The sequence below is a fragment of the Gopherus flavomarginatus genome, chromosome 2 (assembly GCF_025201925.1).
Source record: "Gopherus flavomarginatus isolate rGopFla2 chromosome 2, rGopFla2.mat.asm, whole genome shotgun sequence".
NCBI lineage: Eukaryota > Metazoa > Chordata > Testudines > Testudinidae > Gopherus > Gopherus flavomarginatus.
This window is the reverse complement of record NC_066618.1, coordinates 193,206,192-193,212,191: the sequence shown is the minus strand read 5'-3', so window position 1 is coordinate 193,212,191 and position 6,000 is coordinate 193,206,192. Positions and strand designations below refer to the sequence as shown.

Genomic DNA, 6,000 nt, shown 5'->3' with positions numbered 1-6,000 from the left:
TTGCATGAGTTGTAGATGATCTTAAAAAAAAAAGTCTCAGAATGCCAAAAGCAGTTCAACTGTAATAGGGGCTAATTGCTGGCCAAATGTATTTACTTAAAATCCAAACTATTATATACTGAATATATAAATGGATTCAAAACTGAAAAACTTATTGAAAAGAAATTAACTGCACAAATAAGACATTTATTCACTGGATAAACACTAGATGCTTAACATTTGAAAAATTATTACATTAAGGATGTTTCACTTTTATTCATTATGGGATATTTTATTTTTGTCAATTTCAGTAATTTGAAAGTATATACATTTTAGTATGCATGGAGCATACAGGTACAGCTGTCTAGGTCCTTATATCTTATACTATTGCTGTAGTATCAAAATTCATTGTAAATACTAATATTTTTTTCCTCACAATACCCTAATAGGGAAACATTCTTCCCATTTTAAAGCTAGGCAAATCAGACACGGATAGTTAAGTGTAACTCCCCAGAGGTAACAAAGGAAGTCTGTGATAGAGGTAGAAATGAACCCGGGTGTTCCCAGTCCTAGGGCAGTATTTTAACCATGAGATCCTGCTTGGCTTTACTGGTGTTAATCTGGAGTATTTTGACGAAGTGGAGTGACACAGGGGCATAACTAAGAGCGGAATTTGACCCCCTAAATATAACGCTGAGTTGCAATATAACATGTACCTTGTAGGACGTTTGTTTTGAAATGTCACATAAGTTTTGTTTCCGAATAAAACAATGTTTAAAAACTGGTCAACTTTGATTCTGGCACAATTTAAAAGCAAAACTCCAATCTAATATGTAAAGAGAAACCAACCCCGTCTTGGTTTGGGTGGGGAGTCGAATTTCCATCCAGAGTTGAAAGCAGGGCTGAGTTACACAAGTGAAGAAAGTGCCTCCTGGTGTCCCAGGAATAAAGCTTGCGCGGGATCAGTTATTTGCTGTTTGATGCTAGATGTCACTGTCCCTCCCCCTGCCTAGCAAACCACAAGCTCTCTGATTTTACCAGCAGGCAGCCGGTGCATGTAGAGCAACAGCAGCAAGGCTGCTCTGTGTCTTCAACATGAACTATGGTAAGTAGTGTGACCAGATGTCCTGATTTTATAGGGGCAGTCCCGATTTCTGGGTCTTTTTTTTATATAGGCTCCTATTACTCTCCACCCTCATCCCGATTTTTCACACTTGCTGTCTGGTCACCCTAATGGAAAGGGTCCCAGGCTGGGTGAGGGTGAGACCCCAGCCAGGGGGAGGAAGGGAAGCGGAGCCGGACTTTCTCCCAGTCCCACTCTGCCTCGCCTCCTCCAGCTGCGGGACCTTGATCCCCGCCCACTCCAGGAGGCCGCGGGCGGGCGAGGTCTGGGGCAGGAGGGACAGCGCCTCAGGTGCGCGGCGGGGCCGCCTTGCTGGCGTGGGAGAGGCGGCGCCAGCTCCCGCCCCTGAGCGGAGCCGGGAGAAGGGGATCCAATCGCTCGCTCCCTCGCGGGCCCCAGCAGGCACCGACCGCCAGCCAGCCGGGATCTGGCTGCTGCAGCCGCCGTGCCCGTGTCCTCCCTTGCGGGGACCTTCGGAGCCAGCCGCCAAGGTGAAGCTCGGCTCTGTGCACGGGGTGTCTGTGCTGGGGCAGGCGCCTGAGCTCCCGGCTGATGCAGCCACCACCAGCAGCTTTTTCCCAGGTACCGTCCCGTGCAGAGTGGGAGGGAAGGGAGGTGGGAGGTTTCCCCTGGGCCCGGATGAAGTTTGTGTGATGGGCATTAGGCGCCCCTGCTCCCCCCTGACCTCAGCGGGTGGGGGCTGCAGGATGGCGCTCAGCTGTGCCCAAATCATTGCTCTCCGGGGGGATCGCGGCGCTCCTACGCTTCTCTCTGCCCAGCGACCGTGTGCCGGGGCAGAGGGGCTGGGGGCAGACGGGTGCCCGCCTGCTGGTGGCTGGGCGCGGTGGCAGGAACTTTCGGTGCCCCTGGAGCCTTTTGTCTCGCCTCCCGTGTTTCCGCGCTCGTCCGGGAGGCTCGCTAGTAGCCTCCGTAGCTGGGAGCAGCGAGCACTGCAGGGGGCCCCTTAGCCCTGAGCCGAAAGGAGTCCGAAACTTCGATCAAGTGTGTGTCGGGGGGGGGGGGGGTGAGTCCCCTCTCGGTTGTTTTATGGAGCGGGAGCAAAGAGCGGCTGTTTGGACGCCAAATCGCATTTGATCAGTCCTCTGGGTCGCCCCTCGAGTTGGCAGAGCAAGGCGCGTGTGAGCTGAAATCCCACAATCATGCTTTCCTCTGAGCGTCTGCCTGGCGCTGGGGAACGGCCGGAGCAGGCAAAGCCCAGCCGCGTCCTGCTCTGCCCCGGGCCAAACCAGGGGCGCCAGCAGCAGCACCCAGAGTCCAGTCAGGCTTTTCCTTCTGGGCTTTTGGGAGGTATCACCTCTAAGCAGCTCTTCTGCCTCCTCCTCAGGACTGCAAGGCATAGGTGCTGGAACTATGGGTGCTGCCACACCCCCTAGCTTGCCGTGGTTTCCATTATATACAGAGGTTTGGTTCAATGGCTCTGAGCACCCTTGCTGCAAGGGGAAGTTTATAGGGGCACAACATAATGCTCAGCCACTCAAAACTTGTCCAGAGGGTAAAGTGCTAAGAAGCATCTGAGTTGCTCTTTGAGGTTTGCTGATGGTGGGAGCTCTGATGTGCGGCTTCCCTGGCACTCTTTGCATGCCAACTGCAATGCCACGTTCTTTTCCTTTTCTGGTATATTTATCTCTTTTGTTGTTGTATGCATTTTTTTAATAGAAATGTGAACAGGTGTGTATTTAAATTCAAACAAAATGTATTGGAAATGAGTGGGGTCTCCATTTCCATGTACCTTTTGTTTGATGGAATCTCATATAAATCAAGAGAGCCTTAGTTGTGCACTATGCTTTCCACCTGCAATTAGTGTGGTTTTAAGTTCATTATTTTACATAAAATGATATATGTATTAGTTGATGATAAATTAGAAATCAGTTGGCCGCATTGAACACCTTGTTCACTGCGCTGTCTTTGTGATCTTAATTGCAGATCTCTCCTTTCCCTTGAGGATCTATGGCATTTAACTCCCTTGCGATGCCTGATGTTAAAACGTCATTTAAAGTTTAAGTGGTAAATAAGGTTGCCAAGTTTCTACTGGCAGAAAACCCGAACACTTTTACCCCACCCTAGTCCACCCCTTCTCCAAGGCCCCAACCCTGCTCACTCCATCCCCCTTCCTCCTTCTGTAGCTTGCCCTCCCCCATGCTCAATCACTCGCTCATTTTAACTGGGCTGGGAGTTCGGGTGCGGGAGAGGGTGAGGGCTCCGTCTGGGGGTGTGGGCTCTGGGATGGGGCCATAAATGAGGAGTTCAGGGTGCAGGAGGGGGCTTCGGTCTGGGGAGGCGGTTGTGGTGTGGCAGGGGATGAGGGCTCTGGCTGGGGTGGGGGCTCTTGGGTGGTGCTGGAAATGAGGGGCTTGGGGTCCAGGAGTGGGCTCAGGGCTGGGGCAGGGATTGGGATGTGGGAGGAGGTTCCAAACTGGGGCAGCGGGTTGGGGTGCAGGGAGTGGTGGGCTCTGGCTGGGGGTGCAGGCTCTGGTGTGGGGTTGGGGTGAGGGGTTCGGGTACAGGAGGGGGCTGTGGGTGGAGGCTGAGGGGTTCAGAGTGCAAGAGGGAGTTTGGGTGCAGGAGGGGGCTATGGACTGGGGCAGGTGATTGGGGTGCAGGAGGGAGTGTGGGGTATGGGCTCCAGGAGGGAGTTTGGGTGTGTTAAGGGGCTCAGGGCTGAGGCAGGGAGTTGGGGCGCAGGTAGGGGTGCAGGCTCCAGGCAGCATTTACTTCAGGTTCCCGGCCAATGGGACCTGCGGATCTGGTGCTCAGGGCAGGAACAGCGTGCAGAGCCCCCATGGCCTCCTCTGTGCCTAGGAGCCAGAGAGATATGCCGGCCGCTTCCAGGAACTGCTGGAACAGGGCAGGCCTGCTGCTGGCGGCCAACTGGCCTTTTAAGGACCCAGTCAGCAGTGCTCACCAGCGCTGCCAGAGTCCCTTTTCAACCGGGCATTCCAGTCGAAAACCGGATGCCTGGGAACCCTAGTGATAAACTGTAAATACCTGACTTTAAGAATTTGCTCTTGCACAAGTGGAATCACATAGGTCAGCTATTTGTTAACTCTTTGAGTGTAATTTATTTCATTAGCACTCTGTTCTAATCGTAAAATCTGTTTTTATCACTCTGTAACTGAAATGAAGCTTCTACACCTTGGCATACAACTACATGGGGTCAAATTCTATAATTTTTACTCAGGCAAATCTCCCATTGAATTCAAGAGTTTTACCCCAAGGTATCGCTAAACTTGAATGTTTAATCATACTTAATAACTTGTTAACTAATATGATTGTAAATTCTAGTGAAGACACCTTACAAATGTTTGTCCAGGAGACAGATGCGAGTTGCTAGTCATGTTTAAACCTGCCTTTGTGTCCTGTCTACCAAAGAATTTACAGTTGTGTTAGTTAATGTGTTAATATATTACTAACAAGTCAGTTGTTGATATGCCCTCCATAAGATCAGCCCCATAAATTGTGAATGAAAATCAATATTGATAGAGGTGCACACAGTTTAACTGTACTGTTCAGCTCCAGTTCCAAAACTGTGGTTAAGACTTGCTCGAGGAAGAAGTCCCTTGTTCATAAGGCCCTTTGGCAGCCTCCATAAGCTACTTTCTGAAGAAGTGGGCTCTCATTTTGGTGCAGTGTTTGTTCTGGAGTTGCTGTTGCAAGTGGGACTTTGTTTAGGTGACCCCTCACTCCTTTTAGCTCTGCAGGGAAAGATTGGCTGAGTCCGCTATAAGAAATGGTAAACACCACCTGAATTGCATATGGTAACAATTTTAGTACATCCTAAAGCACCAAAGTTAGTCCAGCAAGAGATGTATTTTTCCATTCTGTTTATCTAGTCCAGGAAACTACTGTGGTTCTGAAGTGGCTTAAAAGTGACCCCCAAAGGAAAAAAAAAGTCTATGCTTTTTTTGCTTCTTTATAAAGGCATGTAAGATATCTCTTCTGCTTGGGTTTTGATTAGAAATTGAAGCAGCATCTCTGCTGTTTTTCTGGAAGACGCAAGGGATGACTGCAGAGCTGGTAGAACTATGATATTAAAGAAAACATGGAAATGAAACTCCGATGGGAGGTGATGTTTGTTCAGACAGTTAAAAACTGTGGGCTTTTTTGTTTGGTTTTGTTAAAGTTCATATAACTCAAACAAGTAAAATAGATGGAAGGAAAGCTCTTGTTAGATACTCAACACTCCCACCTCTACTAGGAAAGTCTGAAAAGGACCCAATTCACATGATTCGGTCCATGAAGAAAGATTTCCAGCAACACAGGAAATATCAGACTTGATATTGATAATGTAAAGAACAAGTAGGGGAGGGAGGGAATCCCACAAGATCGTCTTGAATATCATGAGGGCAAAGGGGGAGGGCAGAAGAGGGAACAAACTCAATTTTTTTTCCCAGGACACTATTAAAGGTGTGTACACAGATTTTCTGATTGTCTAATCAACATGTCAACCATTGTGAATAATCCCCAAGTAATATTCTTATCACTTTACAAATTATTTCAATATCCCCACATATTTTCAGGCTGTGCATATCTAAGGCATTATTGCACTTGTTAAGATGATTAAAGTCATTTGGCCTTGAGTGTCTCGTCTTGGATTTAATAATACATCTAGAGAGTGCTGCAATAACTGTCAGTAAATGCCTGTCATGTCTTGTGGCTTAATTATGAAATGGTTTTAAAACTCTGCACATGAACAAAACTTTTGCCTCAGCTTTTCAGATGTGATACCTCTGTGAATAATCCTTATGAAGGGCCAGATCCTGTAACTGAATCCATATGGGCAAACCCCCCGCATCTGGGTGGATTCAGTTGTAGGATATAGACCTAATTATACGGCGCCAGCATTTTTTCCTCGTTAGCGTACTGCCCATTTCACAATA

The 6,000-nt window shown here is 48.4% G+C and overlaps 1 protein-coding gene across 4 annotated transcripts in view; it reads left to right on the top strand.

Annotated features, from left to right (window-relative positions):
- The first annotated feature begins 274 nt into the window (after window positions 1-274).
- Window positions 275-6,000, top strand: part of KCNG2 (potassium voltage-gated channel modifier subfamily G member 2) — a 90,659-nt gene continuing 84,933 nt past the window's right edge. For 2 of the 4 annotated variants that reach the window (XM_050941830.1, XM_050941829.1), the window contains exon 1: window positions 275-1,084. The gene's annotated coding sequence lies outside the window, so the exon portion shown is untranslated. Of the gene's footprint in view, window positions 1,085-1,478; window positions 1,685-6,000 lie in introns of those variants that run through there. The other 2 variants (XM_050941827.1, XM_050941831.1) reach the window with 1 other exon arrangement.